This window comes from Heliconius melpomene, chromosome 7, assembly GCF_056956725.1.
Source record: "Heliconius melpomene rosina isolate 202511_hmr_F chromosome 7, ASM5695672v1, whole genome shotgun sequence".
Classification (NCBI taxonomy): Eukaryota; Metazoa; Arthropoda; class Insecta; order Lepidoptera; family Nymphalidae; genus Heliconius; species Heliconius melpomene.
The window spans coordinates 11,259,082-11,284,117 of NC_140395.1; the positions used below are offsets into that span (position 1 = coordinate 11,259,082).

The 25,036-nt window shown below is 31.9% G+C and overlaps 1 long non-coding RNA gene across 1 annotated transcript in view; it reads left to right on the plus strand.

Moving 5' to 3' along the window:
* Positions 1 to 25,036, plus strand: part of LOC146537857 (uncharacterized) — a 100,840-nt gene that overhangs the window by 26,314 nt on the left and 49,490 nt on the right. Inside the window, exon 2 of the long non-coding RNA XR_014878101.1 lies at positions 16,214 to 16,246. This is a non-coding gene — a long non-coding RNA (uncharacterized LOC146537857). The remainder of the gene's footprint in view (positions 1 to 16,213; positions 16,247 to 25,036) is intronic.

Genomic DNA, 25,036 nt, shown 5'->3' on the forward strand with positions numbered 1-25,036 from the left:
GTTGTAGTTAACGTGATGAGTGTAGGTTCAAATCTGATGCAAGGATTTATGTGTCTTTTTTAAATGAAGTAGTTCGCACGTTTTGTGTCAATGTTGTCGATGTATGAAGAGATATAGTGACAGACGAATTTTGAATACGAACAGCAAGAAAATAAGAAAAATATTTGTAGGTCTTTAAGTCTTTTTTGTTAATGATAAAGTAATTATTATTAAATTATTATAAGTTATTAATTTGACATTGACGTAAGAAAATATTTTTTTAATAAAATATACCTATTATACGAAATGGAATTTACTACTGTAAGCAAGAAATATTCAAATGTCCGTTTATATTTAATGTTAATATATTGTTGCCATTTATTTGTTTGTTTATATAGTTAGTTAGTCCACACGTATTTCCACACTTCGAAACATATTTAACTTATTTTCTGCAAAAGTTCACATACGTCATTGTTGCACCAAATCATTATGAAAAGTATATACGTTAATTGTGAATGAAATACATGAATTCTGATAGATATTTGTAAATACAAATTCAATACATTTTCATTCACAACTACCTAGAACAACAATGTTGCAAGCTCTCGCCGCGCTCGTTAATTTCACACAGATGTCGTTAGAGGGTGACACTTGGACACGAAACCCTATCATTTTTAACATATTATTATGACACAATGAGGATAATTTAGAGAGTTTGTGTCCGGGATACTAGAATTATTTCGGGATAACGGGTTGATGTTAAGGTTGTTATATTTTTTTTTGAGATAATTTGAGATAATTTAATTTTTTTTTATTCTTAAAGAATTAGTACAAGTATACTGCAGACTTGAAAGTTGTGGATTTGGATTTCCACTCGGGGGAGCGAAATATTTAATATCTTCATTTTCTTAGCTCTTTCAAGGTGGCAAAGCGCGGCCATGAGTCCCGCCACTCAACACGTAGTGCCTCCAGAATTTGACGGAAACTAGGCAACGGAAGTGTCACAATAAGAATGGAAATCTTTAAAACAAGATTCCTTCTACCTATCCTGCTATGTGCGTAAAGCTAAAAGTAAAAAAAATCTAAAAAATATAATCAAATTACAAAATATTATAAATAATTTTTTTACCTATACACATGAAACTAACGTATTCACATTATTATTACAGGCATAGCTCTGTTCTACGTGATAATACGGCACGTTGTGTGAACCAACACGTGCTAGGCGTGAACAAAGAGAGTAACGTGTCAATTAAATCTACTTGCCTTTTTTCCTCCGTAACGAAGCGTAATGCAATTATTCGTAATAACAGGATGAATGCGACAGTACAGACGGCCGCATTTACGATATTTCATATATTTATTATAGCCTTTATGAATACGAAACTAAGAGTTAGATGTTTTCGAAGGAAACGACGCCGAGTGTACGCACCGGCGACCAGTAATCACGCAGACAATTAAAATGTCATTACCTCACCAGTTTTTACACCTAACCGAGTCTCCTTTAATTATGTTGGGATAAAAACTGAGTAAAAAGAACTTGAAATTAATGTAGACAGAGAGTGTGTCGAAAAAATTACATCCAAAATAACACTGCGTGACTGACAATTACATACCTACCCACATCTAGTACCTACGTACGTACGAAATCTGTTTAGGTACCTATTTGTATAGGTTTTAAATATCTAGTTTTAATTTATTTTCTATACTTATGTGCGCCATATATATCTACTTACTTGGAACTATATACGAGTCCATCACGGAGCAACGCCATGGAATCTGACTGTAAATACGACAGTTATCGTTTCGATTTCCTTATAAGTGGAAAGATTAATAAAATATATTAATATATTAATATGGAAAGATTAATAAAATATATTAATAAGATTATTAAAATCCTATATCTTATAAAACAAAGTCGCTTTTTGTGTCTGTCTGAACTTTCTAACTCTTCTTCTTCTAAACCACCCAGCGGATTTGGATGCGGTTTTCACCATTAGGTCGAGTATTTCTCAGGGAAGGTTTATATATAGTTTATTATTTGTACATTCTTATGTAAATTAACATAAATACGATAAATGTGTATAAAGTCCTACCCGCTGAGACACTTTGGCGCATGCGCTGCTTTAATGGTAAGTACTACATGAAAAAAATGTACTGGAGTATTGTTCCTCTTAATAAGATCTACAAAAAAGTCCGCGATGGCATATTCGTATCTTTTAAGAATAACGTGTAGTGATCATATTTCTGTCTAAAAATAGTAATTTCAATATATTTTTTATTGTGAGGGATATTTTTCCATAATGGTATTAATCCTTATCCTTTAAAATACTTTATTAAATTTCTATGTTAAACGAAGGTAAAATTTGCTTTTTAAACTATTTCGAAATTGCGAATAGTTTTAGAGAAAAACGCATTTAATTATTGACACATCACGCCGTTCACACATCAACTGTATCGAGTCAAGTTTCACTTATCCCTTACTCTCAGCATATAAATAAGTATATTAGTTACGTTGGCCATTTAATGTAGATCAAAACTGTCTTTTCTGTTTTTCATTATAATAAGTACTTTAGAAGTTGTTACAATATCAAAAAATCCTTGCTGCGAAACGCGCCTCGCGACGTTATGCTTATACAAGCGAGTCCGCCGCGCCCGCCTGCCTTACACGCATCGGTGGTTCAGTGGTAGAATGCTCGCCTGCCACGCGGGCAGCCCGGGTTCAATTCCCGGCCGATGCATTCTATTTAATTTTCGTCACAGGCAGCCACGTAGTGCTTGCTTTTCAGCAGGGACAGAATACCCTCTTCAGCATTAACCACAAGCTCGAAAAAAAAAAAAACCCGCCTGCCTTTATAGCAACGAAGATTTAGATGCGTTTGCACGTATTGGATAATTCGAGCTGAATGTATTATTTAATGTCATTTAACTATCTAAAAATAGTAATTTAAATATATTTAATAAGTACTTGAAAAGATTAGTATCACAGATATAAAATTACGGTACCTACAAAAAAATGCTTGCTGTGTAAAACAATTGGAAAATTCTTATTGAAACTACGAAAATGCGGGTTGTATAAGGGTTTAATTAATTTTCACATTATCTTAAGTGATTTGCAAACATACATTATATGAATAATCCAGTAGTAAAAGCGAGCGAAGCCGCAATAGGGTCGCTAGTATTAAATAAAAACGATCATTTAAAAGTTTTAATATAAATATAGCATCATTTTAACACAACAAAGCTATCAAACTTAACGCTACTATAGAAAATCACCAACTCATAAAAAACTCGACGCTATAGACGTACCCCGTACGAGTACTGTCAACAAAAAAGAAATTTAATCATGAGAAACAATAATAGCTAAGAAATTAGTTCAGTGTAAGTGCGGGAGCCACGCAACTTAACTTTTGTTGTTACCTTTTGAATACCTTCACACTCCACTCTCCATCATTATTTAAAAATGAACTATAATTCCATATAATATATTTTAAATTCCAGTAGCATTCATCAGTTTTGGCTGTTCAGACTGGTATGGCTATCAATTATGCCGACAGTATATGAGAGTGCATTGTGATCGAACAGAAGCTGTCGTTCAATCCGATTGAAAATTTAAGAACTGATATAATTTGAGATCAAGTAGTGATGTGAAAGCGTAACGTGAACTGTAACGTCAAAACAAATTTGTAATTGATTTTTTAATAGATTGTCTCGATAGTGATTCAGCATTCATAGAGTTTTGTTTTATTTTTCGTTTTCAAATACAAATTATCACATTGGTTGAGCCGAGATTTTTAATTTAGATCTCATTATAAAATATAGTAATTGGAAAGTAAATAATCAATGAATTTTTAAGTAACTATCGTTTAAAATGTCTCATAATTACTATAGCCAGCTGGCTTGTACATTTAAAGAATCGTTATATCATATCGAGACAAAATGTTACAACATTTTAATTAAATCGACATTATTACATCACTAGCTGTCTGACATTAACACGTCACTAGTGGAGATGATAATGGCGGAGCCGTGCCCCAGTTAATTGCTTTAATAACTTCCTGTGTCAAAATAACAAAAGAACTCTGAGGTTATAATACATGCATGCAGTGGCAGTACTTGAACAAGTTGAGTTTAATAATGTGTTTCAATTGAAAGTAATTTTTGTTAAGATTTCTTTTAGTTTCACGCTGTATCCCGCACATAGCAGGTTAGACAGAGGGAATCTGGGAACCTAGTGTTAAGATACTCCGTTCCTGATTAACATATTCCGTTCTCTACTTTCTGATGAATTCTGGAGGCATTGAGTATTGAGTGGCGGAGTTCAACGCCGCGCTTTGCCTTGACATCAGTTACAATATTAAATACTTCATCATGTTTGATTAATATTTCAAATCATCTTTTGTTATCACATAATTGTAATGAAAAGTAGACGTTAAGGACAAAGAAAGTTTTTCTATGACAGTGAAAGTTCTAGATGCTGCATCAGCAGTAGCATCAGAAATGAATAGATTAAAAAATAAAAAATAAAAACATGAAAGAAAAAACTAAGAAATGAAGGTGTTCCTCATATTTTCTAAATTTTCTATCATTTATGTCTTCTTATATTATATCAATTATTTTGTAGAAAAATAATAATCAAAATTAGACATAGGAAATTAGTATTATTATCTTTGTTATGTATGTGGTTTCAGGTCAAACCGACCGTTGTACATGTGCCGAAAATGTTCACAAGAGAAACATAAATATAATTTGTTTGTGATTTGCCGGTGAAAGTGCGCATCACACGACTTGTCATCGTACATCATGTATAATTAAAGTTTATAGAATACTAGTGGACCCGAACGCGGCTACGCCCGCTTGATATATATTTATTAAATATATTTATGAAATTATTTACAGTTTTCAATAGAGAGATGCGTTAAGCAAGCTTATTTTGGGTGACGTATTCTAACAACAAACTTTGCAAATCGTTGCTTAGTAACGGTCGCATAGCGACGGTTGTTATTAATATGGCGGAAAAAAATGCATGTCCAATTAATAAGTTTTTTAATATATTGGTATATATCGAAAACTAGCGACCCCCTTGCGGCTTCGCCCGCTTTTACTACTGGATTATTCATATAATGTATGTTTGCAAAGCACTTAAGATAATGTGAAAATTAATTAAACTCTAATGCAACCCGCATTTTCGTAGTTGCAATAAGGATTTTCCAATTGTTTTACACAGCAAGGATTTTTTAGTAGGTACCGTAATTTTAAATCTGTGCTACTAATCTTTTCAAGTACTTATTAAAATATTTTTAAATGACTATTTTTAGATAGTTAAATGACTATTTTTAAACGGAAGAAATTATAAACAAAAGCCTACCTACTAATAACTACTACAAAAAATATGAAACCAAATATATCGCGCTGAAATAATACATTCAACTCCAATTATCCAGTGTCAACAATTAAATGCGTTTTTCTCTAAAACTATTCGCAATTTCGAAATAGTGTAAAAAGCAAATTTTATCTTCGTTTAACGTAGAAAATTAATAAAGTATTTTAAAGGATAAGGATTAATACCATTATGGAAAAATATCCCTCACAATAAAAAATATATTGAAATTACTATTTTTAGACAGAAATATGATCACTACACGTTATTCTTAAAAGATACGAATATGCCATCGCAGACTTTTTTGTAGATCTTATTAAGAGGAACAATACTCCAGTACATTATTTTCATACAGTACTTACCATTAAAGCAGCGCATGCGCGAAAGTGTCTCAACCGGTAGGACCTTAGACACATTTATCGTATTTATGTTAATTTACATAAGAATGTACAAATAATAAACTATATATAAACCTTCCCTGAGAAATACTCGACCTAATGGTGAAAACCACATAAAAATCCGTTGGGTGGTTTAGAAGAAGAAGAGTTAGAAAGTTCAGAGAGACACGAAAAGCGACTTTGTTTTATAAGATATAGGATATTACAAATATGAGAAAAAAAGTAACCTATGTTCATCCCGAGACCCTCAAGTATCTCTATGAGTATTTTATCACAATTAAATAAGCGGTTTGGTCCTGATTGCGTAAAAGACAGACAGACAGACAGAGTTACTTTCAAATTTATAATATAGGTATGGATGTATGGATAAGATATTATTTTATTACGAACTTCCAGACATTATAATTACAGACATACTTGTTGAGTTCCTTTTAAATAATTAATTATGATATAATATGTAGGTACCTACATTTTGCACAGTGTAGTATAAAATGTGAATTTAATTTTCAATTAATTTTATGTGAAGTATATTTTCATTTTTGGAGTCAGTAGGTACTAGCGAGACAAAGCGTGGCGTTGTGCTCCACCATTCTAAGAAAAGCCAGTATTAGTTCCTATATAGTAAATGTCTTATTATCTTGTCGGTTATTAGCTGTCGTGATGATGATCAAAACATTATAATAAAATTTATAATACTTACACAAAATTTCTACAAAATCCTAACATATTTTTTGACTCAGAAGAACCTGGCAATTAGTGTTAAGACACTCGGTTCTCATTAAGACACTTCCGTTTCATACTTTCCACCGAAATCTCAATGCATTTCGTGTTTAGTGGCGAGACCAGGGCGAGAAAAATAATAATATTGAATATTTCACTCCCCTGACCGAGAACCGAACCTACAATCGTCTGAGCCGCTGCACAAAGTCCGTTAAGAAGCTTCTCGAGTAAAAAAATATAAAAAAAATAATTACTACTTTAAAAGACCTTCAAATTACAACGTAGTTTAAATATGTTTTAATAAATACGAAGTTTCAATCACACTCGTCTATGGAACACGTGTTAGCTAAACAAAGTAATTAATTCCTTTGATTGAACTCAGCAAGGTCAGAGCACGTGCGATTTTAAAAGCCTTTTGTTTGTAATCTTTTGAGTATACACTTTTGTAAGTATTAACATTTTCTTGAAATTAATGAGGATAAATAATATAATTCAAGGTTGTATTACAAGGTTTAAAATTGTAGAGACCATAGTGGCTCAGTGGAATAGTTTCTGACTGTGAACATATTGGTTGTGAGTTCGATTTCGGGTGAAGGGACTGGGACTCCTATTATATTGTTTATTAAATTTACTAATCAAATTCCAAGTTCTACACGATTAATTCGATTAAAATAGACGCGGGAATCAAAAGTCTTATTAGTGCATCTATTAAGATAAGGAAATTGTTGATAGGTCGTTTTATTTGTGAGAAAAGGGGGTTCAAATCTACAATATAATACAGTAGATAGATTTTCCTTTTTTTCCCTTCATTTGACTATGTTAGCGAAGCTACAGGCAAAAACTATTAATTTATAAAAGATCATACTCATTACATCGCCTTTATAATGAAGCCACAACTGAAATTTACAATTTTATTTAATTTTATTTTACCGAAGTTGTTGCCCCACACTTCAATTGCAAATATAAATTAAAACATTTAGAAAAAAATATAATAATAAGCAATAATTAACAATTTTATGTACGAACTAAAATTACAAGAACAATAACAAAATCGTTTTAATATCCACACAAATGATTATTTTACGTTTCGATTGGGTGTAATTACAAGAATTCCGTCATTATCTTAATTGCAGTTTTGTCGGTAACCCGGCCCGTGAAATGAGGCCCCACGTTACATACAATAAGTACTAATTGCATATACAATAAAATGCGTACGGATGCTATCTACTTAAGTTTCATTATAACATAACAGACACTTAACGCCAATTATATATAACCAATGTTTTATTTCGGATTGAAAACTAAATTTTCACCTTTATTCCGTTGTGATAAGAGTTATTTGATATAAAAATCAGTATAGTTGTATTAAGTTGTCGAGATGACTAGAGAAAGGGGGAAGGCGCGTTTCTTGATAAATTACAATAGAATTTTAATGTTCTAAACGATTTGATAATGCTTTTATAATTTGTTTGCTTTATTGTCTGCTTTGCATTTTATTGTATTTAATTAAGACTATTTTTATGCTTGAGTGGTTTTTTACCGTTCAACGATGAATAAGATAGCGATCAAAATGTAAAAATTGGGTTGTAAATTGTATAATATACACAGTTGTTTCTGTTTTTCTGTCTGTATAATTAAGATAATCCACGATGTTAAATTAAATGGTTGTTTAAATTGATGAAAGCTACCACCAATTTGGGAATTTATAATAATTTATATATAAAAACCGTATATAACATTAAATTAAATATATTTATATTAATTTAATTTGTTATGGGAATAGAACATGTTTCAAATGTCAAATTAAAAAAGTTGAATGCAATCCCAGCTATATAGATAATAGTTAAATAACAAAAAATCGCACAGACTTAAAATTAGTTAGTAAATTTTCTTTGCTATATTCCAAATAAAATCAAAAGTCTTTATTGATCTCTATTTTTTTGTATCTTCACGTCCCGACCATAGCAGGGTAGGCGAAAAGAACGGGAACCTAATATGAGGACGGTCCATTCTGCCTAACCAGACCAAGCAGCCTTACCAGACTGAGAGATAGAAAAATATAAATACTTTATTCCCCCAAATGTGAATCGAATCCACAACCGTCGCGTCAATAACAATACAAACAAACATATTACATAAGATTTTCATAATATAATTCACATTCGTTGTATGAATAACAAGGATATCGCTTGTAAACACGCCCACACAATCTGGAAGGTTTAATTGAGGCTTTTAATCCCGTACAAAACGCCTAATTGTAGCTTCAAGTGTGTATTGTGAGAGTTAACTAGCACGAAGATGAACTTTGTACTGAAACAGACTATTTTCTTTGTTTTATAGGTAAGGTATATACAATGTGATTAAAAATATTATTATGCTTATAAATAATTCTTAATTATATTCGTATAGTTTAATTTAAACATTATATAGCTTACTTATTATTATCATTAATTCATAATATATTATTACAAATGTTTGTTATTTGGGAGACTGAAATGATCAAGTGAAAAGGAGATGTGGAAAAAGGAGACAAGTATTTATAAATATGTTAAATATAAAAAGAAGACAGAAGACAGAGAGAGAAAGGAATCCGTAAACATCGAAGTTACGATCTCAACACTTTAATAATCTAGTAATATGTCCAAAGAAAATACCCTATTTTTTATTTTTTAAAATATTTTGTTTTTAACCCTTGTTTAATATATTTTTTTAATACACAAACCAAAATAATTCAAACTATTTATTATAACAGATAACTGGCTTAGATTTCATTTTACCCAATAGTGTAAACATTGAAAAAATACATAAATTTCAAATTTTAACACAATTATCTCTACATTTATATTGTCTCGTCTAGTGCCTACAACTCTACGTTCATTTGTATCTCTGTTCCTCCACACTCTAGCCCTCCGGTAAATTGTGTATGACCGCAAGTACACGTATAATATTAATTGTTGTCTGTAAAGAGGTGTTCTCATGTTGTTGATACTTGCTTACATGTCATAAATAATTTAGTATTATTCAATAATTTATATTATTTTAAAATGTACGTCCAGTTTATTAGTACTTCTTTGTCCTTGCTAAATAATAAAAAATAATCGAAATAAGACAAACGAGAAAATCAAATAAAATTGAAATTAATATTTTTTTACTCATTACGATAGATTATGGCAAGGATTTTCCATTTTCCAAAGATAATATGATTTGTTACGGAAGTAAGTTCCAAGGACTGAGAAAATGGAAATATTTTTTATATAAAACATTTCTTCAACAGCAAATGGAATATTGACGTTTCTAGATATCCCTCAACTACATAAAGATATAGATGTATATTTTATTAATTTACTTCTAAGTCCTGTCCTTCATCTGAAAATCTAAATAAAATCTATTTTTATTTTACTTCTTATTGTATTCCTGTTCTGGCTTGGAAATTGGAACGATTATGCAATTCCTTTTTCTCCTTCACTCGAAAAAAATACTCAGCAGATAAATATATCAAATATTGCTCCAACTTTTTGCAATAAAATAAATATTTAAAAAATACATATAACAAAATATAATAAAAAATCATTAAAATTTCACTGTTGGTACAAAAACCATTGCTTTCGTAACAAGGTTCAAATTAATCTCCAATTACCAGTGCCTTGTATTGTTAGAATATAAAAGAAATGCTTAGTTGTTGTGGTATTGTATTATTATTTTTTTAATTAGAGTTATTATTTGCGGTTTGGGACGAATGGCGACTCTCCCTTTGTTGACTAATAATATAATAACATGATTTTTATAATAATTACGAACATTTGTTAGTACTTAAGTTTCAAAGGCTCAAAATATTTGTACATACACGCATCACAAACTTATTAAAAAGAATATCTTTTATATTTATATAAATTTCACAATTTAAATAAACGTTTTTTACTGCATAGACAGTAGAAAGAGAGACGTCACTATAAAACGGTAATTATTATTATTTTCAAAGCAAAGTCATTATTTTTCATTAATCATTAAGTACATAGAAAAAAAAACACAAAATGAAAACTTGGTTATCGCAAAATATCCACAATCATTTCTCTATTTATCACTATTTCCGTTTTATTGCATTGAAAATGTAACATTTGAACGTGATAGACAACGTATACCCCGTCATTAAACAAAATAAACATCACCCATGCCATATCTAACCCTCTATCGCGGAGGCGGGGCCTTAATGACTGCTAATGAGAGTTTTTATTATTTTACAGTTGTAAAATAATTTCTTATACGGCGCCTCTTTATACCTAGATAAACATCGAAACTCGCTTCACACCTCGATCTGATAATCGAATTAATGCTCTCGTACTATTTCACGCCGTATTATTGCTTTTTGTGTGGTTAATATCAGGCTTTGCAGCGTAATTTCGGGTTTTCAGATATATATTCCGATTGAAGTGATCTGGATTTTTGTGGTGATTGTTATTACCATCTTACAGCTAAAACATACACAAAAGATTAAATTTACTTTTTTTATTGATTATATTTGAGCAATCAAATTTTAGGATGTCATTATAAGATTTTACTGTTAAGTTATAATGGACGCATATTTTTAAATTGTTTAATTTAAAAAATAAAATTTAACACCTCCTATTAAATTTGAGCTAAAATAAGTAATACTATAATAAAAGAAACAACATAAATGATACAGTTACTTTCACCTATATATCGCTTTAATGTGTAATTGTATATGGACACTATAAACTATGATAATTGTGTTACGTTTAAAGATATAAACCAGCCAAAGTCGTGAGTTAACTATATATTTATAATCAAACATCCTGCAGGTACCAGAACGAAACAATCAGCACTGGCGATCGCAAGATCATGGAACTAGATAACCCACCCTAAGTCCAAATAACGTAAATATTAAACAAAATGGAGCATAATGAACGACTCCTTAATTCGACCTCTTTATCTTTTGTTACTTCGAGTGTTGAAGTTTCTTAATAATATATAATTTTCCAACCTTAATTTCCGAAATTTGGCCCACATTGCCTATTTAGGGTTATGTTATTAAAGTGAGTCTTATTATATTTTTTTGCTTGTTAATATTTTACAATATGGTTCTACTTAAAACTTAGCCTATTACTTCTTTGTTCTCATTTTTATAAATTTTAACATAAACATGACTAAGGCAGATTATTTTTATTATGAATTTATTTATAATTTTTACTGCTACCACTTTTATAACACAAAGTATAACAATCCTTATAACAATACGGTACCAAACGACTCTTATAAAACAAACTGTGAACTAATCATTAGTATGTAGTTCGCACTGAGCATTCGAAAGATGTCAGTAACGATTAATACCGCATTACATTAACAAAAACCTGATAGATCCCAAATAAAAGTGACAGATATAAGGCGTCGAAAAGCTGCGCACACGCACGCCCGCTCGCCGAAATCTAAATATAAAGAGTATTTACTTTGAGCTATCGAGAGCGCGTAATTAATACAATCTTTGTTAGAGGGTAATTTGCCAGAGCTAATGCCGGCGTGTGTAATCTTCAAAGGGGATTTAGAAACATGCGTTCTATTCTATTTTGGTCGTGTTCTGAAACAGAGAAATATTTACAATCTCTCTGGAACACTTCGGCGCATCCGACGATCGTTACGCGTGATCGCGAACGCATCGACTCTGACTCAGGCGAGATTTGAATATGCAGGATGAAGATGCATTCATTAATGATGATGGTGGCTTGCATTCTCGCATTAGTGCCTCGCAAATTCGTTGCCGTAATTCATCTTAAACGGATTTAAATATTAATTTACCGTTTCGGTGATGCAGACAATTTATATGAACACGCTTTAATCTCTACATTAATATTTATTATAAAGTAAATGTAAGATTATTTTTGATTTAAATTTAAGAAGCAGAATAAAATAGTAGCAGAAAAAAAAAGCACACAAATCTTTTATCACAACGTTATTGTTGATGATGAACAGTTCACATCGGCTTTATATGAGGTAATATTGGCGCCGATTTCGACGGTCAATTTGTCATACTTACTGGCGCCTTTGCTGCAAAACAAATTAAAATAGAAGCTAATATAACATTTTTAAAATTATTCTAGGTCAAACGGTTTTTTTTTTGTCATTTCCAGCTGCCTACACAAGAAGTAATTAAAAACTAAAATAAACAGAGCGCTTACAATCGTAAAAAAGAATATCTTAGACTATAAATGAGTACAGATGAACGTAGAAGCAATAAAACTCAAATCACAGAAATAAATCTTATGACTATTCTAAAGCATAGGTGAGAAGATTTGGACGTTTTTATAGTAATATCTGACGCGATACCTCGCTGGAATGCCATTAAATGGATATTTTAGCCCAGTGCCACGCAGTATAAAATTATTAAGAACTGAATAAAGTATCTATTATTATGAAATGTATAGAAATAAAACTATCGGTATTTGCAATAAATATTTAACTGAATGATGAAGAAACAAATAATGTATATTGAATAGGCTGCACGGAAGATTTAGTGGGGAATAAATTAGCTTAAAATGCTTGGGAGATACGTAAATGAAGTTATTACGGTGTCTGTACTAGGTTTCACTACAAGGTTAATATTTTAAAATACTTGATTATTTAGAAATTTATCAAAAATGAGCATATATATTTAATATTTTTTTAATAATATATGCACGCTAATAACATATATAAGAGAAAAAAAAATTGCTATATCGTTTTGAAGGAATTATATTACTTAGTGAAACATTTTGCATTCCTTCAATTTTACGTATCACTTAGGATCTTCAGTTTAATGTCTAAATCTAAACTATTGAGAGGGTCATATCAATGTTTTCCAAAGTATTGCAATAAAAATTGGTCCAGATTCCACATCGAAAATAAGACGTTTTTTGGTCGTCTGCCAAGTTCATTATGAGCGTTCACGAAATTTCACATTTGAATTATTTTACTGTCTGACTTATGGCCGTTACTTAAATATTTGGTAAACAGGAAAAATATAGTTCTGATCGATCACATTTAATGTTGCCCTGAAATAGCATCTATAAGTAGATCGCATATAACTGCCGATTTTTAGTGCCTTGGAATTACATAACCAGGCGGTCATCACACATTCTTTGTTTGTTTTAGGTGTTCCACGAGCTTGGATGAGGCAGTTTTTAGCTTCACGCTTGTAGCAGGGTAAGCAAAGGGAGCCTAGTGCTAAGAGACTCCATTCCCCATTTTCCGCATTTAATTCTGGAGGCATTGCGAGATGAGTGGCGAAACTCAACGCCACGTTTTGCCTCGGCATCAGTGATCGTCATCATTAAATATTTTGTTGCCGTGGAAATCAAATCCAGAACCTGTCACGCTTACCTCTGCACCACACCTGCCTTCTGAATTATAGATGTTACAAAATAAGCAATCAAATGATATGAATCACGAGTCTAATTATCGGCCGCTTACATTACGGTTAACAAAGCACTGGACATTACATAATTTCAGCCATATGCAATCTAACAATAGAATGGAGCATTAGGCATGAATCATCTCCAACTGATCCATGCGCCGAAGATTATCGAACTAGAACACTAACACTCGCTGCATGCATTAAAACGTACGTGAATCTAATTTACGCCTGCAAATAATCTTGACTTGCATATATTAATAAAATTGAAGTTTATGTATTAAATTTGTTGCTAATAAGTTTCAGGCATAAAGCTAATATACTCGTATTGTTGGGGGTTTCCAATTCCGTATCAAGTCTGTTAAAGAGACACTGTGAACTAATTTCTATTGACTATATGTCAGAATTCTCTCTCTCATCTCTCTGTCTGGTTAAGTCCAAACTCTATTCGCAATTGATTTATATTTTTGTTGAAGGTGTTTCTAATAAGTTAGTTGGTATTACGCACATTATAACAGTAGCAACAAACACATTGACAAGTGTTTACGCGTTCACAATTAGATCATCCATTGATGTATGGTGAATCAGTACGTCAGTGTGCTGAGTCCGATTGAGAGGTAACGCGCGGGATCTGGTATTGCTTAGTGATGTTCTGGATCATTGGAAATTAGAAAATTGTATTTACTGAGAAATAATTAGTAAGATAATTTGGCTTACATAAACATTTCTCCTTTGCCGTTATCTGCTACTGAGTGTTTTCCTATTATTCTTACAATTTAGAAATTTAGAAATAATCCGAATTTGTCAAGATATTAAAAAATAAGTTTGTATTCTTAGATTTTTCGATCATTTGCATGCTGCTTTTAATAAGTTTTCTTTGATAATAAATTGATTTAAAAACTAAACATTATTATCTATAACAATATTAGCATATCCTATTCAAAGATCTACATATATACGGATTAATAAGAGACGCGGATATCCCACAACACTAGCACTGATTAGCACACACAATGTGTGAGTGTGCGTCGTTACGAACAAACCTGTGTGTGTGTGTAGCGCATTAAGTATGCTTTGGATTTTATTATTTAATGATTCATCTTAGGGATGTAGAAATAGTAAGGAATGCTTGCGCCGTTCGCGTTGAAAACCCAGTAATAATAGAATATTGGCACATCTGCCCCACTGTATAAGTTTTAATGTTATTACTCTCCCGTATGATATCTCGTTCCAGATGTATTTTAAGAGTGTTTTATGTTTTTAATTGCGATCCGTGGATTATTTTTTTTTCTTCTTCAAATTTTTACAGCTTCTTATAACGACCACCTGAATGATGACAGAATTAATATTGTTTATGATATATATTTGACGGAATCTTGCGATAAATTTTGAACGCGGCTATTATAATATTCTTAGATTTTATTATAGTGTTACATTACGCTTCCTCTGTGATACAAATTTTGTAATATATAAGAAAATTTATATCAACTGAATAAAATTATCATTATAAATTGTCTTTGCTTTGAACAATTCGATATCTATATCTTCTACAAGTCTGGTATATCAATAGATACTAAAGTTTTCCTACATTTATGGCGATTAAAACAAATTATTGAATTATTTTATAAGACTAGAACGAACAATAAGTAAGAAAATAGCGTCACTCTCGGTAATATGAATTATGAAGAAACACAATGATCGTTTCGTAACACCAACACGAAAATGCTTTAATCTGAAATTAACGTGTACCAACGCCATTGTATGATGACCCATCAGATCCTACCCATATATGGAAGTGGGTTTAACTGAACCAAATTTGGGGGTTCAGGATATCCTGGACATTGTGGACTAATCTGACGCCATTAGTACAGATCATTAAATATGAATTATAAAATATAATAGTAAGCACAAGAAAGGCAATCACGCCGACCATTATTAGATTAAATATCTCACAGTTCCGTCAGCGTAATTGTATTTTACTTACGGGTCTCTATCGTATTTTAATATAATAACTGTATGGTATTTTTATAATATCATTTCAATTCTTGATATATTAGAGTACACGGAGGTAACATAGTGTTAAGACACTCCAATTCTCTGTTTCTGCTCAATTTTTGTGTCGTGGCGTGTTGAGTGGCCGAGCTTTTATCTACTGGAGCAAGGTAATAAAAATACTTTAGTATAATCTTTCCTCCGAAAACATATACCAAAACAATAAACAATACACCCAGACATTGTATCACTGCACTATAAGAGATTCTTGATTAATAGAGTATGAGATAGATTCATTATTAAAATAATTTAAAATGTCATATACATATCTGTTTCAATTTACAGGTACATCATCCAAAAATGGAGGGCATTATTAATGTAAGTATTAAATAACTTTCCTTATTTTTACTTATAATAAAAACATTTATTGGTTTATTAAACTTTTTTAAACCCAAAATTTAAAATAATATAAATTTTTAAGCGGGAATAAAAATTGACGTTTTCGTGGTGTTTTGCAACACACATATTTTATCAACAACAATTGTTAAACTAAAAATTGTTGTAAATAATGCTTAAACGTAAACAACAGTAAATATCAACTGAAATTGCTTTTTAATTCATTAATTATTCCTAAAAATGGTAACACTAATATACAAATCCAATAGAACCAAAATGTTGTGACTTACCATATTCTAAAACGAAGAGTGAAGTGATCAGCATTCAAGGCCTGTAAAAATATTTGAAAAAATTAAGAAACGTAAATAAAAAAATTGACGTAACGCGATTCGAATCTACGTCTCTTGGAAACTATTAGATATTAGCAGAGAGAAATGACAGCAATTAATTTCTCCGAGTAGGAATCGCACCCACAACCATCGTATTTATAGTCAAATCAGTCACATCCTGTGCCGCTTCACCATGATGACCACAATAAAATTTTGTTATAAATTGAGTGGTGAAACTCAACGTTGCGCTCTGTATAGTAACCAGAGCGAAGAAATTAAAATATTAAATAATGCGTTCCTCCAAGTGGGAATCGAACCCACGACCGAAATTTCATTTTTTATTATTGTAAAAGAGACTGAGAAATGCAATTTTATTTTAAGTATGCTAAGGATAACCCATGATAATATACCCTAAGGATATCGTGTCATACGAGTACACGGACGAGTACGACGGAAAAACCATTAACGGAATTCTAAAAAAAAAATAGAGATATTTTCATTTTCGATTATATACTATACAAATAATCTAAATATTAAAGAAAAACAAAAAGAAATTACGAAAACTTTATATTAATACATCGCCATCAACAATTTTCTTCATTAATGACATAATATAATGTAAGTGTACCCGTTGTACAATCAGTACGCATCATTAGCTACGGTTTAATCCGTTTTGGGCCACGGAATTATCAGATTCCGTCACACTTGGAACTAAGTATTTGAACTCCTAATGAGTTTTAGTAACGCAATAAACTCACTTTTTATAATGAATAGAGTTTGTTTGTGAATATTTTTATGATATATGTTTGTAGCTGGTGAGGTCAGTTGTGGCACAAGGTTGTGGATTCGATTCCCATTCGAGGAAATGAAATATATTTTCATATCTTCGCTCTGCTTTAAGTTGGACTTCGCCACTCAATATCTTTAAAAATCGCAAAGTGAGGGCTGGATGTGTCTTAGTGGAGACGGAGTGTTTTATCACTGGGTTTCCATGTAGTCACTGTCTACATTGCTACGTGCAGGATATCAGGTAGGTGCTAAAGAAAAAAAGAGATATATAGAATACCAGACCAGGTACCTATTAGCGAGGATGTCACGGTGGGAATGAATAAGAACATGCTCAGTTCCTTTGGGCACGTTGAACTAATGAGTAATGAAAGAGTAGCAAAAAAGACTTATGAAGGAATAGTGAACGGTAAGAGAGGTCCTCGGTTGTTCTTCGAAAACACAGTACCAAAGATACTGAAAGACGGTCACGTAAGACATGTATGAAGAGGTTGATGACAGTGGTCGAGGAGAAAGAGTTATGCAGAAATTCGTTGTCTCTGGCTACTGCACTAGAGATACAGTGTGTATAAGCTAAACCTAAAATTAACCTTTAACTTTAATTTCGCTTTCTTAATTAAAAAACTGTCAATAATAATATTAATTAATACAAAATTAAACATTTTAGTTAATATAAAATTAGCCTAATCATACATATATATTTACAATAAATAATGGCCGTCCGTTCGTCATACGTATCTACTTGCATTTCCGACAAGACGTTGCTCTTACATTATAAATTAGGGACAAGAACTCAGCGATCAGATGTTGCGTTAATTTCGTATATTATTCTTGTGTCAAATTAATGAAACCCAGTTGAATGTATGCATTGTTTTTTTTGTTTTTATAACGTTGTAACGGTAGTTTGTGGTTTCTTTTGTCTTTTTTTGATTAAAAAGAACTTAACATAAAAATATTTAATAAGAAGGAAGCAATTATTTTTGGATAGCGGAAATTTGTAAAAAACCCTACAGAGAGAGATGCTACCAACATAAATAGATCGTAACAAGCGTATAAGAATTTCAACGTAGGCTAATAAAAATAGAGTAGTTTGCAAGGCAAGGCGCAGGTTCAAATTCCGCAACTTTATGTATTTTCTAGACAAGTATCGAGCTCAATTTTGTACTTATTTCTTTCTACTTATATTTCTATCCTATTACAGTCAATGAAGACAAGCTGCAAAATAAGTTAAAATATAACTGAGAGCTGAATTAGAATTGACTACCTTCGCTTTATCATCTAACACGGTTTCATTGTGTTATTCTGGAATGATGAGTGATAAATATTACTGTATGCAATTAATATACTATATCTATTAGAGGCCGTCTTGACCACAGCGTTGATTATAAACTCGATAGTCGTGGATTCGATTCTCACTCGAAAAAACAAATAATTTAACACTTTTATTTCCTCGCTCTGATAACAAGATAAAGCGGTGTGTTATTTATTGAAAACGATATTGAACTACGCCAATTAACTCAACGAAGGTTAATTCTTACAAATACCGATAAAAATAATAATTACTGTAATTATTAATAATATTTTCAATAAAAAAGAAAACGATACAATGTTAAATGCGATCAGTTTATCATTCATTTCGTACTTCCGACAAGACTGACGCAGTGTAATTCATTAAGGAGGCACGACCTCGCATGCTTACCTTCTCTTCATATTATCTCAGATGTTTGTTTTATTAGAAGTGGCAAATGCAGCTAGTAGCTCAAATTGTACTAAAATTATTATATTTCTAAACATTTCTAAATAAAATGAAATAAAAAATATTTTTTATGGTATAAATTAAGTGTTGACTGGTGGAATTTAAGGCTACGTTTTATATTATTTACAATCAATTGAACCACAGACGCTGCCTGATTGCCCCATGATCGGCTCATATGATTCATATCTTTTTTTTAATTGTTGTCCTTGCCGTTTTTAAGTTGTTAAAGTACGTAACGGGTTATTTAAATATTTAGTTTTGCGAAGTATTACAGTCCTACTTGACCTGTAATGAAAAGAAAAATATATTACTAAGAGAGATTATAGTGTTTGAGTTAAATACGAAGCACGATATGCCTCTGCATCATGTGCCAATTAAATATGAAAGAAAAAAAATATTATATATGTATAATAAATATATTAATAATATAATACGTTCAACATATACCTATCTCAAAAATTGTGCAGAAAGTAAGAAAGTCTTGTCACTAGATTTTCTCAAAAAAAAAAACAATCTTAATTTGAACCACAAACATAAATAACATAATGAAAACATAAAATTATGCAATATGGCAGTAAAAATGGCAATATATATTCACAACATATTATTCCTTGGTCTATCCTGGCCTGAATGCGATAATTTATTAATATCCCACTCTTTGTTTGGTTCCCTGGTGATCAATGTTGCCCCCCCTCCCCATAAGAGTTTTGTTTTCGTGATTGCTCTTTCTTAATCATACTTTCTTAATTAAGGAGAAGTTGCGAGTTCGAAGTTAATTTGTGACGATCGCGCCGATAACGTTCGTTCGACTGTTAATGAGTTAGAAACATTATGCTTTACATGCTTCGTGTATTGTTTAATGGAATTTGTTTTTACAATTTATTATTGTTTTTGTTGTTTTTGATAATTATTTCACTGGAAATTATATAAAAAATGTATGTGTAACTTTACTTTAGTTTTTTGTGCGTGAAAGATAAGATATATAATATAATGTAGTGGTATATCTTTACATATAAAGCACGGCGAAGAGTTACGCCACTGAACATGCAATGCCTCTAAAATTCGGCGGAAAATGAAGAACGGAAATATCTTAATTAGAACGGTGGTCTTAAATAGGTTCCCAAGTTCTCTCAGCCTAAAGCTAAAAAAAAATCTTTGTATGAACAACAGTGTTTGTATAAACAAAAGCGCGGAAAATTCAAATATGATTACACAACAGAGCACGCTTTCACAATGCTATCCGAATCTTTAGCCGTGGGGGTATTCCCCTATCAATCTTAAAGATGATAGCCCTACGATAGCTGAGATGCATAATGCTCGTCAGATAGCTGTCTCAAGCACGAAGCCTCCAAGGTTCGCAATTTATAGTTTCACGATCTCAGGCCAGCTCATTATTAAAACGGTTTGGTACGTAAAGGTGTTGGTGCCGCGGGCCCTACGCCAATTACTCGGGCTGCTATACTTGTTCGACTTTAACAACATCACTTGACTTTTAGTGTTCTATTCTATTTGGATCTTGATTTCCTGGTGGTTGCTCTGGTATTTTATTTATGGTCTGGTAACTTATTAAAGAATTATTGAATGTGATAATTGAGGTCAGGCCTTTGGCGCAGAGGTACAAGTGTGTGTTGTGGATTCGATTCCCACTTGAGGAAATTAAATATTTATTATTTTTATTTCTTCCCTATGGCGTCGAAGTAAAGCATCGGGATGAGTTCCACCATTAGACCCGCAGTGCCTCCAGAATTTGGCAGAAAGTGGTGAGTGTCACTATGCTCCTTCAGTTTACCTTCATACATGAGAGATATAGAAAAAATTAAACATAATTATATTGTACAAACATTTATAAAACTACTAAAGCACAAAACAATAAGCAACAAATAAACAGAGAGCTCGCCCTCTAAATCAATATAATTATGATGTTAACAAGTATAGAATACAGATACATTTGTAATGACGTATGTATGCTCGATTCAAAAAGATCGAAAATCCATTAGTAGGATAAAACGGTGGCGATTAAACACCGAACTAAAACAATTTTCTTCAACTTCAACAAACAAAATCGATTGGGGCTTAATTGCAGTCTGATCAATAACTAATTGTGTTCCCCACACGTACCTACCTATACCCACATACCTACCTACCTTTACCTACCTCTACCTACATACCTACCTACCTACATACCTACCTACCTATATACCTACCTACCTATAGGCGATAAAGAATAATTACTGGCTGCCAGCCAAATAAATCGATCCACATCAAAACGCGAGGTTAATTCATCATATAGATATTACAACGCGATTGAAGCTTACTGTTTTTAATTTCCAAAATTACACCTCTAAATTCGATCGAAGTCGGTTAAACGTACGTAATTACTATGTCGTAAATTGGTGACCGAGGACTGGTAAGGCCCGCTTCACACTAACCGATTTCGGTAGGTAATCACTTTCATTTCGTATGGCACGAGGTTAATTAAAATTTTGTTTCTAACCATTAGTTGTTATCGTGTTCCTTCAGGTTATTTTTTTTTCCTTTGGTAAGTAATTATAGGGTGCGAGGTTAGAAGGGCAGTGCGGTGACAAATAACACTGTATTGATTGCTTTGCTATGTTTAATTCAAATTAGTGGCACTAATAGGTTTTAAGTGTGGATTTTGTCGCAGTGCGCTCTAATTAGTGACTAAGTAATTTCCTAGGCCATAAATTATATGAGGTCAGTCGTGGCCCAAGGATACGAATGTGTGACTGTAAATGCGACTGGTTGCGGGTTCGATCTTCACTGGAGAGAATAAAATATTTATTTAAATTTACATTTTTATTTTTTTGCTCTGGTAACGAGGCAAAGCGCGACGTTTACTTCCGCCATTCAAAACACAATGCCTGCAAATTGGTGGAAAATGTGGAACGGAGTGGAGAGTACACTAGGTAGGTGTGCGAAATATAGCGTAAAGCTGATAAATTATATACGTATATTTGGGTGCCATAGCGTTCTTCATTAGCCTCGTCTCTCCAAAAAATCCATTACCATGTGATCAGAGCAGCCAAAATAGAGAACTGGTTTGGTCGAGCTCGGACTCGTGACTTGTGATATTTTACGTGTAATAAGGCTGTGTACACAGTGCACGTCGAGTTATTAATTATCAGGTCGACAGCAAACAGAGAGTGGCTACCGGACTGCGCTGAGCACACAAGCTTGTTTACCCAGCGAGTCCAACGAGGCGGCGTGGTAGAATCTCATTACAGCACTTCTTGGAAAATTAGAAGTGAGAAATGGACTTAAAAAGATAATGCTGGCTTGTCGATTTTGATGTTTTTTGTTTCCTTATTATCACTTTACTGACGCTGTTTCTGATCTTCTTGGAAGGTTGGCTGGTTGGTTTAAATTTTTTTTTGGTAACTAAAAATCTCGTAGATACAAGTAAATTTACATGTTTAAGTTTTTAATTAGTTTTGGTATTTTCGTGTGTGAAGTGGTTGTAAGTGGCTGGCATTTAATTAGAAGGTTTCGTGGTTATTTTAGAAGACAGAAAGAGTTTGAGGCTTTGGAATTTATTTTCAATAACTAACAATAGTACCGATATACTTAATTGTTTTAATATCAAATGTTGAATTAAAATTAAACTTCTATATCAAAAAACTGAAAAACTAACTGCACTTCTCAAAATAAAAGCCCAAATATCTCTAAATCAGTCACAAGCTCAACTTTCCTTAAGCAAAACATATAAATCTCCACAGTCCTACCTGTTCGTTCCATACTTCGGCGTCTATTGAATTTCGTAAAAAACTTCGTGGCTCACGTATTGACAGCACAAACATTGACCCCCATACAAGCGACCGAGTTTACCCGACACTCGACACACACGACACTACACAGAACAATCACTTTTTATGCAATACTTGTATTTAATATACGGACATACAGTTTTTCTATATTAATATACTTATTTAGTAAGTTTGAAACGTTTTTATGAGTTGGGCGGGCGGCGACGAGGCGTGCGCGGGCGCCGACATCTGATCGGTATTGGCGTGTAACGCTTCGATACATGTAAAGTTTGTGTTGCTTTAAGCCTGACTGTCAATAGACGCTTGTTAGTGTGATATTCTCTAATGAGTGTACTAATGTGTAGTCCACATATAGAATATATCGGAGACATTCCATGTGAGAAGTGGAACCTATTATAAATAGAGATGGAGAGTAAAACATGACAATTATTAAATGAACAAAGTTATTAATATGTGAAATACAATACTAAAATTTTATTAATATTTTATTATTCCAGATTATCGTAGTGGAATAGTGTATGTATGCGCTATGGTTGAGGGTTCTATTTCTACTAGGATGAGAGAAATATTTTGGTTTACTCACATTGGTAAGATGTAGCACTAAGTTCTAATATTCTTCGTTGATTTCGATATGTTAAATTAAGATGGTAAGCGGAGAACGGATTATTTTAACGCTTGGTTAAGATGATCTGTTCCTATCTAGTCTATCCGGTGTATCCTGCCGAATACAATATAAATGAAGTGCTAAATTAACTTAAAAAAATTGGAAAACGACAATCAAAAACATAAAGGATATTGAGGAAATTTAATAATAAAATAACATGAATAATTCACATGTTCTGTTCAAAATACAATGTACTTATAAAAAATAATAACCTTTAATAACATTTGAATCTGAAAAAATAACATTTATCGGTCGAAGCAGTTCCACGCAATCGTAGCTGATGACTCCATTCTTAATTTTTATCTGGACGTGGAAAGTTATAATGAGATTCAATCTATTTTGGACACCACTTAGTATAAGAATACTCTGCGATATTGGCCGTTTTATTCGAGACCGACCTTGGTGTTTAAATGAAGGTGTTGACATAGATCGTTGATTTACTACTGTTTCGACATAGGTTTATGGATATTTGTTATAGACACTAATTCTTTAATGTTTAAACAAGTTGCTTATATTTTTACTTGTTACATAATAAAATAATAAATATATAAAAGGGTCATAATCAGAAAAAGTGTACATTTTGTGTCTTTTCTTGTCCCGCTACTTTGAATGCGTTTTAAAAATACAATTTTAAAGATAATTTAAATATTTTGCCATTTAAGATAAATTTAGTTATTAACTTAAAGATTTTTGTAATATTTTAAATGTATTATGGCAAATAATAATATTTTTTGTTAGTTGCAAAAAACTTTTCAAAATGCTTCCATACAATTTTTCGTGTCCCATTCACCAATTTACTCTTTAAAAAATTGATTTGTTACGAATATTTATGGTTTTATTTGATTTCAGATATGTTTATATTACTTTACTTTATGCATAATATTAAATAGAATTACTTTTATTGATACATTATTTAATAAATAATATATATGAATTAAGTAAATTTGTCCCAAAATATTGTTTTTTTGTTACTCAGGGCTAGTAACGTACAATTAAAATATGAACGCAATTATTTTGAATGGTATTTAATATTAGTTTTTATTGTGGCACCATTATTCTAAAAGTCAATGCTGTCGTAGCTACAACCAGTAATGTTCTCGCAGCAGTAGAGGGGTTCAAATGTTTTAGAGGGAATGCGTGAAATTATATCTCAGGGTTATAAACGGCTTTTATTTTGGTAAGTATTCTATAATTTCGTTTTCTTGTTTATGTTATTTGCTTCTTTTTACAAAATCTCAAAAAAGAACTTCAGTGCTTGCACATGCAACACGTGGCTTATGAGCAAATATTTAAAAAGATTACAATTTCTCAGACTTCATTCTCAATTTTGTTACATTTCGTTACGTAACGAAACTGAGAAAATATGAAGCCTAGTTCACAATTACGTTACCATCGGAAGATATGTATATAAAAAAAAATTGCTGGCATATGAAAAAAATAATTGGTGACTTT